This window comes from Sylvia atricapilla, chromosome 4, assembly GCF_009819655.1.
Source record: "Sylvia atricapilla isolate bSylAtr1 chromosome 4, bSylAtr1.pri, whole genome shotgun sequence".
In the NCBI taxonomy this organism is placed as follows: Eukaryota; Metazoa; Chordata; class Aves; order Passeriformes; family Sylviidae; genus Sylvia; species Sylvia atricapilla.
In genome coordinates, this window is record NC_089143.1 from 37129469 (window position 1) to 37142379 (window position 12911).

The 12911-nt window shown below is 35.4% G+C and overlaps 1 long non-coding RNA gene across 1 annotated transcript; it reads left to right on the forward strand.

Annotated features, from left to right (window-relative positions):
• The first annotated feature begins 774 nt into the window (after positions 1-774).
• Positions 775-12621, forward strand: LOC136360385 (uncharacterized). Its single transcript, XR_010743458.1, has 2 exons — positions 775-898; positions 12456-12621. It is a non-coding gene; the product is annotated as an uncharacterized lncRNA (long non-coding RNA).
• The last annotated feature ends 290 nt before the right edge of the window (positions 12622-12911 follow it).

The following is a 12911-nucleotide window of genomic DNA, read 5'->3' on the forward strand; positions in this document are numbered from 1 at the left end:
AACTGTCATTTATCAATGTCTCGAAATACTACAATTCAGTTTACTTGTGTTATTCGGACTCCTTCCATGTAGATTAGGATAATAAATTTTAGATGATCTGTTTTCAGAAGCAGACATATTGCTGCCTAAATTTAACAGGGAGGAGAACCCTAGTGAAAAAGGAAGAACTTTTGTTTTAAAAGGTCCTTTGTTTTAAGTGCTGGCATAGTTATTAAAAAGGTTGAATTTATGTTCTTCAAGTTACTTAGACATATTAAAACTTTATAAATAAAGTTCAACATGTTTCCAGGCATTCATGTATTTGTTTGTTAAGACTATCACATACCATTCAGCAAAGAAAAACAGCATTTCTTGCTTAGATGCTAATATGCTTCTTCTTTCAGAATTCAAAGATTCTAAACTGGTTTGCTTTTACTTTTTTATTATCATTTTAGATAAGGTTGATTTGTGTGCATGCGAGAATGATAGTTATTGTATTAATTCTATATTGTTAAAACTCTTATTCCCTCATACAGTGTGATATTAGAGTACATTTAACACACATACAGCCAGTGTGAGATTTGGGTTTAATAAAATCAAGCTTTGTGTGGTTGAAAAATAATCCTGCAACAGATTTCTTCACAAAAATGCTTGACAGGGGAAAAAAATGTACAAAGGTGATTGTCTGTCCTCTTAACTAATCATTACCTTTCTAAAGAGGAAAACAGTATCATCAGCAGAATTTTGAGGAGTGGGAAGCGATTTCTAACCTTTCTCTGGCTCTCTTTTAGGTCCAAGGGAAGTCTGCTCCTCTGCCATGGCAGATAAAATGGACGTAAAAGAACCCAAAATAGTCCACTAGTTCTCGGCAAGAAAACTGGAGGTTGCAATGTTCCTGATGGTGGGACCAGTGTATGAGGTACAGCTAGTACATATACACATAGTATAGAAAGTCTTCAACTTTCCCTGTCTTCTGGAATAGTTTATATCTACTGATTCCTCTTCCTTTCCAAGGAGCAAAGGTAACGGATGTTCCTATGGAGCATAAGATCAAAATACATTCTTTAACCAGAATGCTGTCTCAGCCTTTGGAAATCAGGAAACTTATTCCAGTTTTTACATAATTTTCATAAAGTATCTCTCCTATACACACTTTTCTTTAAATTTACATCAGTGCTGCATTCATTATGATTGAAATTAAATAGAAATCAGAGGTAGGGCCTTTACCAAGTTTCATACTCTAGTCAAATATATATACATATTGAATTTCCTCTTTAAGGCCCATGGAGACTTTTCCTTATCTGCACTCTCTTCCTGCCATCTTTATATTCTATTAGAAATGAATGGATTACCTTGAAAACAGCCACCTGAACTGGCAAGCTTTTCCTCATAATTTGTTCTTTTTTAGTTCAGAATTACAGGTTAGGGTCAAGCCTCTCTGAGACCAGAGTAGACTGTAAAGAACACCCCCAATGGATTAGTCCTAATTTATTTGACCCAGGTGTTCCTGTAATTGTGACACACTGAAAAATTTCACAGTGCTTTAATGACCCTTAAACTTGCATTTCCACCTGCTCTTTCTGGCAGTGTGGTATTGCTCACGTTCCTTATGTTCCTTTGTTTATTTAGGTGTGTTTCTTTGTTTCTGTATCTAATTTAGCACATTTTTGAAAAGAGGGAATAGTAAAATTTAAAAGGCTGGTAGTGAGAGTTTCTCACATTACCACCACATGCACTACTAAGACACAGGTGTTCACCAGAGGAACAGGTAAAGTACGGTGTGAATGATATTCATAAAGAATGTTTCCCCAGATGCAATTAAACATCTGTTATATACACTATGTAGCTTATTTCTTTCCTGCATCGCTATCAGAATAGGTTAAACAGAACCCCACTGGGAGTTCCCTAAAATTTGCATGTATCCACCGTGTCCCTTATGATGGGGTGAAAGGCAATCTCATTTCACTGAAAAACCTTATATCTGACTACTTCAGCAGTAAGATCTTTCAAAATCTGATGCTAGAACCTGCTTATTCTGTGATCTGCTCTAGAAGATCTGCCATGTTTTGAAGACTATTCAAGCAGTTCATAACATGCTTGATGTAAACAATGACACTTCTGCCAGGAAAGCAGACAAAGAAACCAGGCATGATGAAATTCTGGAACAGAAGAGGGAAGGGTGGAAAACTGAAGTCTAAAACACATTAGAATGCTTTTCCATAATAACTAAGAACCAAAGGGTCTTGAAGAATCTGCTGGTCGGGATTCTTACTGAATAATGTGGCAAAAAATAAGTCTCTGTGTAGTCTAACTGCAGCCTGCAGCTCACAAGTGCTGGAATCTGCTTATTTGTAATTCTCTGTACCTGTAGTTTTGCCAAAATAGTAAAAAACCAGCAAGAATCAGGATTATCTTCTTACAGAGTTTCAAATACATGTCAACTTATCTACTAAATTAGTAGCATCTTTTTAATCTTTTGTCTGGTCTTTGGGGTATAGTTTGGCTGGTCATTCTCATTGAGGACAATTTCTTTCATTAAGCCCAACTTTGATATTGTGTAATAAACCCCAACCTAACTAATGCTTGATTCTTGCCTCAAACTGAACTTGGCTGCCCTTACATGTGCTTGTTTTTTCCATTTTATCCTCTCAATTTTCAGCAGTAGATACTGCCCATGCCATTCTTTTCAGGTGTAACCAGTATTAAATATTGACTTTTAAATCAAATCTTTCCATTTAACATCTTCCATTTTTCAGAAAACTGCCTTCCTGCTCCCTTCAACTGCCTCCAATTCAGCTGCTCACAGTTCATGAGGAGTCAGTCGTTGGCACTCAATGTTGCTAAATGTATGTAAGGCTTTGCTTACAGCCTCACCCCAGCAGCATTTCAACACTGTAATGATTTACTACTTCACTGAATTTCATCGGCTTTGTCATCTTGGCAGTTATGAGTCTGAATTGACGGATGTCCAATGCAATAAAAGTACCAAGCATGGGTCAGGCGGGTCTGACACTTGTACATTGTTATCAGTGGGCTAAGGAGTTCAGCTCTCGATCATCCAAAGTCATGTCTTCCAGTTCATCTAAACTTCTTAGTATCCGGTTCAAGAACGTGTTGAAAAGTGACCGTGATTGCCTTCTTATTTCATACTAAACACTGACCTGAACCTTTTGTTTAATTTCTGTCAACGTTTGCCATACAGTACACACAACTTCTATAGATGTTATTGTTCCCCAGGTGTTATTGCTGTATGTTTTTTCCTGTTATCAGTCATGGGCTCCTCCTAAAGGGGACTTCCTAAAATTAATGAAAATGTCTTCTACTCTTATTTTCTTTCTTCTCTCTCTACCTATTCCCTCAGTTTTTTGCTGAAGTTGACATTCTGGCTTGTGGCCAGAAATCATATGTTCTTTTCCAACAAGCTCATCCCAGTTTGGTCTTTTGGTCTGGTAGCTTTCTGAAAGATGTAGTGGAAAAAACACTGAATGAGACAAAACACACGTATAGATATACTAGTAAAAATGCTACAAATTCATTTTGGAACTCCTTGCTTATGGTTATTTCCTGTTAACAAAACCTCTGCCATTACCGGCATTTTCATAAATGGAAGTGCAATAGAGCAGAATCTATCTGCCTAAAAGATAAAATACCAACAAGCAGCTGGGCACACCACAGCACAAAGTACAGGCTCAGACTTCTCTTGCACCAGAACTGGGTTGAGGTTTTTACTGTGGCTTTGCAGTGAGCCAGCATGGACTTATGTGATAGATAGTAAAAGATACCAAGATAGTCATCTCACAGCAGGAAGTATGTTGTCTTCAAATTGCACACCTGCTCACCATCCCACAATTTTTTATGTCAAGGAAATTATGCTGGTGGGAGGGAAGTCTGTGAAAACTAAAAGACTGCCTTAAACACCAGTTTTGTTCTCTGCTTCAGAGGACAACTTTAGATTATAGTACTGAGCAGAGAGATGGGAGTGGAATTTAGGATATATGACCTAGACAGGAGTTATTGTCTCCTTTTGAGAGATTGCATTTGGGAAGTTTAGCAAGTAACACAGCATGGTTGGAGCAAATCTGTTGAGTACAAGAGTTGTTAGTGAGCATTGAATGCAAGCAATACATGCATTTCAGGATTTTCTATTACTTTATGAGGCTCAGAGCTGCTGTCCTTCTCTGCCTACCCCTTTGAAGCTAGGGCATTTTGCAGAATTCATTTTGCCTGAAACAAACCTAGCTCATGCTGTTTTGAGACCTCTTGCAGAATCTCTGGAAAGTTATGCTGAAATGCTCCCTTAATCCACTTTGTTACATCAGTATGGACACCTCCCAGGAAAAGTGAAATATAAAGACCCATGATAGAAATCAGAAAAGCAAATATAAAGGCATTAGAGATGGGCAAAAGGAGGACTAGACTGACCATAGGGCTAAGAATCTATGTATTCCAGATAGTCCAAATTCACAAGGGTCTTAGGTTCACGGGTTGTTTCTTTTTTTAGAGGAAATAATTAGATGTCTTGTGAAAGCTTCTTATCTCCTTCTTCTATTTTTATAAGAGAATACATAAACTATGCAACAGACATGGAAGTGAAATATCACTTTTTATGGTGGTAATTTCCCCTCTTATTAGAACCTTTCTGTACTTCCTCTTGTGAGCCTATTATTTTGGGGAAAATGGGAAAGAGGGAGAAGAAAATAGAAGGCAGAAAAATAAAGACACAAGTTTATTTTGAGTTGGGGGAAAATGTAAGCAAAACAAATTTCTTTAGAATGAAACAAAGTTGGGGTTTTTTGTGGGTTTTTTGTTTTTTGGGTTTTTTTGGGGTGGTGGGGTTTTTTTTTTTGGTTTTTGGGTATTTTTGGTTTTGTTTTTGTTTTTTTTGGTTTTGGTTGGGGTTTTTTTGTTTTTGTTTTTGTTTTTTGTTTGGGTTTTTTTTTTTTTCATTTAAAATGGTAGCTACAATGACAAAAAGATTGTTTTCATATTTTTACCAGTTTGGACCTCTCAAACTTTTAGCCTGAGCGTGTTTGCTTGAAGGTGGGTGATGAGACAGAGGGAGATTATGTTTTATTGTCATTCTTTTGCACGTTAGTATATTTTTTAATGCCCATAAGGCAGTACTCAGACAGCTTACCTTCTATTAAACAGAAAATATTTTTTATTAGTAAATTACATGCTGGAAACATTAATTAATTCCACTTATAGCTTCAGCAGTGCTTTAGTAGCCTTGGAAATTTTCAAATTTTGTGTAAATATTGTATATTTTTAAAATATTTTCCCAATCAGGCTTGCATGTATTGCTATGCCTAATGCATGAGATCTTTGCCCTTTAAATAGTACCATTGTCTCTGACATATTACATCCCAATACTTAAAAGTATAGGAACCATTTGGTCACTCATGCTTTCAAGGGGCAGAGTAAAAAAAAATTAATGCTGAATTCATAAACTTCTGTGTGTTTTAACACTATTATCACCCTGACAATCCAATTGCTTTTGCTTTAGAATAGCTACATATTCTCACACATAAATAAGTAGGCATGAGTTTGTATTATATGTGCAAAGTTGTGTACTCACCTTATTTATCTTCTATCTCTGCTGTATTTGCAATCTATCTGTTAAAATGTAACTTCTGGGCTGAAGGGATTGAATAACTCCAGAAAAACTTTTTTGCCCGCTTGACAATTTGAATTTTGTCTTCTTATCTGTGATTTTCTCCTCTCAAAATTATGTTTTCATAATGCTCAGGTACCCAACATTCAGTCCCAGGCTAGAAAGTCTGAAATTTAGGTATCTCGCAATGTTATTGAATTGGAAATTAAGACTTCATGAGGAAAATAAACCTCATTCTCACAACTCCCAAGAACCACTAGCTCCCCTAGAGTTTTAAATAATTATATTCTTAAGCATAAACAAGTTATCTAAGGTCACTTTTGCAATGTATTGAAAGTTGTCCCTGCATTATCCTCACACATGCTGCTGAACAAGTCTGACTGTAAGAATGAGGCAGTAAGGGAAAGAGTTCCTATTTTTTAAAGAGGAATTAATCTTCTGCAGTTTCTAAAATTTTGGTATTGTTGCACAAGATCCTCTTATATATTTTGTGCACTTCCATAATATAATTTTAGCATCACCAATTGCCAATTTAGACCAAAGAGCTTCATCCCCTCAAAAAAATTTATCTATATCTATAATTTGCTTGTACTTGTATCTGGGAGAACTATTATGATATGTGCCTTTTACTTTACAACTCAAAGAAAGAGAAGAGAAGCTCACAGTCCATGCACACAGTTACAGAGCTTGGCAGAAATTACCATTATCCCTCTCCATGCATAAAGCTTTCACTAAGAGCTCCCTTCATCCAGTAAATGAAGATGAATGCTTATTAGGAAAAAAAGGGCTTGCTGTGATCAACTTCCCAAAAATAATCAGAGTGAGGCACGCAACCTGAACATTAGGGCTCTTAATGGCTGCTTTGGAGTGAACTGAGGAAGGCTAAGGATCCTTGGCTGCTTGCACTGAGTCATAACTTTTTAAACAAGGCCCTAAGTCAGAGCTATCAGTCCTGTGGTGCTGTTTTCCTGGCTCAAGATAAGCCTGTCTCTTTCTATCCCAGGCTAGGGCCTGTGATTTAACATAGCAATGACAGCAATTGCTAGCCCCAAAAACATCCTTAGCAGCTCTCATCTAATACAAATCACTTATTCTTTCTGAAAGATGAGTGAGTCATGCAAGTAACAGACAGCACATTAAGAGTACATTGTTAAAGTGTGCTTTAATTAGTTATGTGGCATATAATGATGTGGGGTCAAATAATAATTTAATTTTTGTACACTATCCTTTTTTTGTACATTACCAGTGGACCACCCTCTATGATGAAGGAACTCTCAATAACATACAGGATACTTAACAGGATACTAACTAGAGAACATGAGGAAATTCTTTATTCTTTTGCCACAATAGCTCTTTACGTGTTTTTAAAGTGCTTTTTTTGTTGTTATATAAGTGACTTTGAAAGCTGTGGCACAAAACTTTGTGAAATATCATTGGAAAAAAGAAAACAGATGCAAACCCCATGCCATAAAATTAAATGAGCTTTTTAGACAAAGTATAACATACAATTTAGCTATTAATTTTTATTTCTACATCACAAACGCCTAAGGCTAACCCTTTATATAGCTCTAAGCATACTGAAGTTGGTTTCTGGAAGAAAAATCTTCAGTTTATTTTTGTTTTATGAAAAAACATAATACTGCACTGATTAAAGAAATAAACCACACCAAAAACAGCAAAACAAAAAAACACTATGAAATGACTCCATATATAACAAGATGGATATACTTGAAATAGTACAGTAGCACATAAAAAAAAAGCATTTTTCAAAAAATGAAAATAATTCACTGATAAAATAAACCTGCAAGCAGAAAAATAAGCAATAAACTCTAGCTCTTCAGATTTTGAGCTGAAGTCTTCTCCATAAACATGGGATTCTTACCTTATAATCAGATCAGAATTCTGAACCAGTCCAGTGAAATCCGAAGATTCTGTCTTTGATGCCAACAAGATTTGATTTTTATATTTCATTTATGCTGCTTTCACATTCACTTTATTAGCAACATTTTAATATTTACTGAAGACCAATAACACAAGAACGTTTACTGAAGAGCAAAGACACAAGATAAACCTGCAAATGTGTTGATTTCAGCTTCCATATTAGACAAATTTAAAGGTACAAACATATGTGCTCACACTCCTACATTTTGTGGGAATGTGTGCACATATGCTTCAGGCCTTACCAGCCAGCCATACGGGTGTCATCACTGTGACCCTACAGAGAATAAGAGACTCAAGCAGAACTCTGCAGAGATGCAAGTAGTCACTCCACATAGCACCAATTAGAGGAACCAGGTCCTGGGGAAAAAGGACAATTCATCATTATCATATGTCCTTAGGAAATGAAGTCTCACTTTGGTTATTCTTATCTGTGACCAGCAGTGGCAGTGGTGGGATTGTGCAGAGATTGACAAGGTGTCCTCACAGGAGTTCTAATAGATGGAAATTAAGAAATTACAACAATTCTATGTTATGAGGAGCTCTTTCCCCCAAAGAATGTGGCTTCTTTCCAGTGCATTTTTTATGAATAACATTTCTCTTTCATCTCATTTACTGTTTGAGCTGTCTCTCTGACTGGTGACTACATTGGAAAGTCCCTCCAAAATTCAGACCCAGCACAGTCATGGTGAAAAGATAGATACTCACACTATTAACACGGAAATCCAACTCCTCACAGAGTTATCTCACATGTATTTCTCTCATGTACAAAGTTTTTCATTGTCTTCTATACTCTTATCATCCTACTGGACTAGCTGGGTAGAGTTGAATTATTTTTCAAATTATCTTGGGCCTTCAAACTGTCACCCTATGTATTTTATGATGTGAAAGTAATGAAGAAGTTTCTTACCTCCTACACACCATTCTGTAATTGTTACCACTGTGCCAACAAATCCATTTCAAAGTATTAGTCTTGACACATAGACCACTTCATAATCTAAAATGAAATAATTTGATTGATTGCTTCTTATGTTTCTCCCTAAATGTGATTCCATCAGGATCTGGTGATAAGAATTTTCTCTTGATAAGAACTATGAAACTTGGAACCAAGTCTTTCAGATGCTGAACATTTTCTGTTAGTCCTTTTGGTAATTCCTGCAGCAGTCACTGAGACAGTTCATTCTCTTTCAAAGACCCAGAGACAGGATTGTAACACATCTACCTGGTTCCAGCTTAACAAAACTGATTATATTTTCATTAAAAACTAAGAATTATAATAATATGAAAACATTACTTGACTCATAGATCTCCATCCCAACTAGACATCCACTACAGCTAGGTTTTGAGGGTCAACAAGGCTATTTTGTAGCATGCACAATACTTGGGTTAGAATTTTAAAAGTTCAGTGTTCCAGCATCATCATTAATGTTTTTTATCATTGCTGACATGAACTAACGAAGTACTAAACTAGACTTGTATTAATTCATATTAATCAAATTGTCAGTTTGGACTGTTTATCCTCTCTCCCAATTGATTTATAGATCTCGTAATTTTCTTCATTCACAAATTAAGACATATCAGTAGCATATTAAAACAAAGTTGAAAGTCAGCTGGATAAATTCTTTAAAGTACTTTAAGCCATGATGTATTTTACAATTTTAGTTAAAGAAAAATTCATCTTGAAAGTCTCACTCTGAGCAGTCAAAACTGAGAAATCAGTTTAAATGTTAAGATGGCATTAAGGAGGTTCAGTTCCTCCTTAATAAGGAACCTCCTTAACCTCCTACCTCCTACCAGGTATTCCCTTGCTGGTATTAGGAACAAATACCCAGCTCCCTGTTCCTAGAGGCTTGTAGTATGATCTTGCAGGCCCGTTAATGGAAAGTAACCATTTACTTTCATTTACATCTTCTGAACATTTTATATAACACACGTAAGAAACAAGACCAGAGTAAAGATTAAGATTGATATTCATACCAGTAACTTAAAATGGATAATAAGCCTGCATTTTATTTACAGATTGGAAAAATATTTTCCAGATAGTCACTCAAAGCAGAACACTAATTTATTGATCCACAGTTAAATTCGGAAAGACGATGACTTTGTCCACTGAGTTCAAGGGAGGCTGGACTCTTAATTTAGACATCTGAAGACAGAATATCTGTTATGTGAAGTACTACACAGAGAAGAATCATATCATAGAGAATAAGATCACTTACAAATGTAGGGGTATTATCACATAAAACCCCTATGAAGTTTGAATTCTTGGATGAATGTAGATTCTGGTTTCTTAGCTGAGCATCTTATAGCTTTGCTATTAATAAATAATTCATTAGAATGTTGCAAACACAGTATTGGTTCTCAACAAGACTATTCTGAACACATGTCCAAAGCAGGCACAATCCAGTGGCACAATTTCAAGTCAATACATCACTCAGGAGTACTGAAAGAGGCCTCTTATTCTATTATTTCTCTCCAACTACACTACTCCAGAAGTTAGTTAATTAGCAGCCAAGTATGACAGTTTCATCCTGTGATGGTTTCCTGTCTGTGAAAGGATATCAGCTTAAGTACGTTTTCTGAGATTTAGTATTTTATATCAAAGAAGTGCGCTTCAAGACATTTGCAGATTGTTTTCTTGAGAACTCCAAGTGTTTTGCTGAATATGTTCCAAAAAGCCTGACTTTTCCAAAACTACGTATGCTTAGCACACTTGACCTTAGCACATGCAGTAGTTTTTGTAGTTTCATGATAATTATTTATATTGGCAGGAGAAAAGATGGATTACTAAGACCAGTATAAAATAAAACTGACACAAGCACAAGACGCAAGCAAAATCCGAGGTAGTCTGCTTTTTTAGGCTGGGAATTCCATCTATAAGGTACTGAAGGAGAAAAAGCAAAGGAGGGTAGCATAAAAGAAGATTTTAAAGGAACATAGAGAAAAATTAGATAAATTATTTTAAAGAAAGTAGTAGCTGTATGACAGAAATGGAAATTAGCTGGCAAGAGATACAGCCTAGGAAAGACAGTGGTAGGAGAAGGTAAATATTTCAGGAAGTTTCTAAATCGTAGTACAGATTTCTTCTGCCTATCTGGCTTTGTTGTAGATTACTGCACTGTCATCTGATAGTGAGCGGTAAGTTTTGCACATTATTAACAACGTAAACAAGTACATATGTATTTGTAACCATGTAAACAAACATATTTTTACACGAATCACTTCCAGATAGAGCAGGTCACTATAAAAAACCAACTGATTTTTCTTCTAATAAAGCCCTACCAACTACATCAAATAGCAACACTGAATGTTGATTGAGTTTAAAATCATCAAGTCCTTCTTGACAGTAAATGTGGAAATTGGAATTAACTTTTTAATAAAGAGTAGCTGAACATAAATTACACCTCTTCCCTACAGTCATCACATTACCACAGGTGATGCTCCCCGTATTTCATTTATGTAGTTATGCAATTTACATTCACAGAAAATTTCATCCAAAATTTGTTGACTGTATAATAAATTAGATTTTATAAGAGTGATTAAGCCATGATAATTGTTTACTACATATTTTACAGGTTATGAAGCTTTCTGTTGTATTTTTTTAAAGTGATCAGCTTAATGAATAAATAGAGTTGAAGATGTTTCTGATAACAATTATGTGAATCCTGAAAGCTCAGGTTTTATGGACATTCGTGGACAAATAATTTCTTTTTAGTTTACTTGACTTCTTTTGGTGTCTAAGCTGGCTTAGAACCAAATGTGAGGTTTTGCCAGTGTTATCAATTTCTTTCCAAAGAAAGATGGTCAAAGCCATCAAAAACAAAGTTTCCCTATAATCCCATAACTTTTGCTAGATTTTATTTATTTTTCTGGTAATCTTGATAGTTTTTTTTTAATGTTATTGAACTTATTATCATATAACAAATAAAGAGACTGTATGAGTCAGTCCAATTAGAAATGGCTTAAACTATGAGATTTTGAAATCTTTGTATGGTCTCTTCTGTGCTTTATCACTTGTTTTGCAACAGTCCCTCCTCAATTTAACATCAGTGGCCATAAAACAGAAAATCTAAAAAGGCAGACATGAATATGATACTAAAAAAGTGGAGCTTTACCTGTTGTTTACTGAAGAATAGTAAAAATAACTTACTGAGTTTCCAAGAATTTACATATTTGTGAAACCTGTTTACTTTTGCATTTTTTATAAGTAATGCTAATCTTTGGGCTCCTAATTTGGTAGATATCAGAGCTGGAAACTCTGTTTATGCCCTTTTTACCATCTGATCATATTAAATTTTGTTGATTGTTTTTCAGTGATTTACCTCAAAATTTAATTTTAATATAGCTGATTAGATATGTGATTTCCTAATAACTACATTTTAATACCATAAATATCATATAGATATCTATCTACCACAGATAGATATCTATATGATATCTATGGTATTAAAATGTATCCTACCTCTCATGTCCATTAAGGCAGCTTTTCCAAAAATCATCCCTTTGCTAGGAAGAAGACAAGGCTTGACAAACAGTGGCTGCCTACCATCATTTGCATAGGTTTAGCTGTGATTAAACCTCCAAGTACATTTATTTTCAGTGTAAGCAAATGGGCGCTGGACAAGTGAGTAGGACTGAGCACTGGTCCCCTGTGGTGCAGTCAGACCTGATGGCAAGGGTTGACACAAAACCCATGAGCCTGATGTGCCCAGGTTGCACACAGCAGTTTTTCACATTGCACACACAGGTAGATGAATTATGCAGCTTCCTCCACCTTTACCTAGGACTGTTGAGTATCTGAAAGCCCATCCAGCTCAGCTCATATATTTTTTTTCTGTCTAATGAAGATTGCCCAATTAATATTATTTACCTTTATAACCTTTGGCCTTTATTCAAAATAGTATTTAAACCTACTTGAATCCAGCAGGAGCCAGCTGACGTACTGACCAAGAACATTTTTTTCCCTTCCTGAAGTTTTGGGCTACTTTGAGACCACAGTATAATAATAAATGTAAGTAATAAAATATCATTGTTATTTCATCAATCAGTAGCAGCCTGAAGAGTAAATCAATAAAATCTGTTATTCCTGACACCTCTAATTTTTTGCTCTAGTTACAGTTTTTAAAATATGTCATTCGTCAAGCTACTGGATATTTCCAATTAAAGAAGCAGTCAAATAAGCTAAAAAGCTTGTTAGCTAATGTCTGACAATCAGCCATATGAAAAGCCTTACCAAAAGCAAGTGGCTTTCATTATTTCCAGTAGAGACTGAAAGTTACAGAATTAAAGAAATTGATTCCAATTATTTAGGATCCCATTCCAAGCACAAATAATAAATCAAATAAAAAATGGCATCAGTCTCACTAAAATATAGCAATCA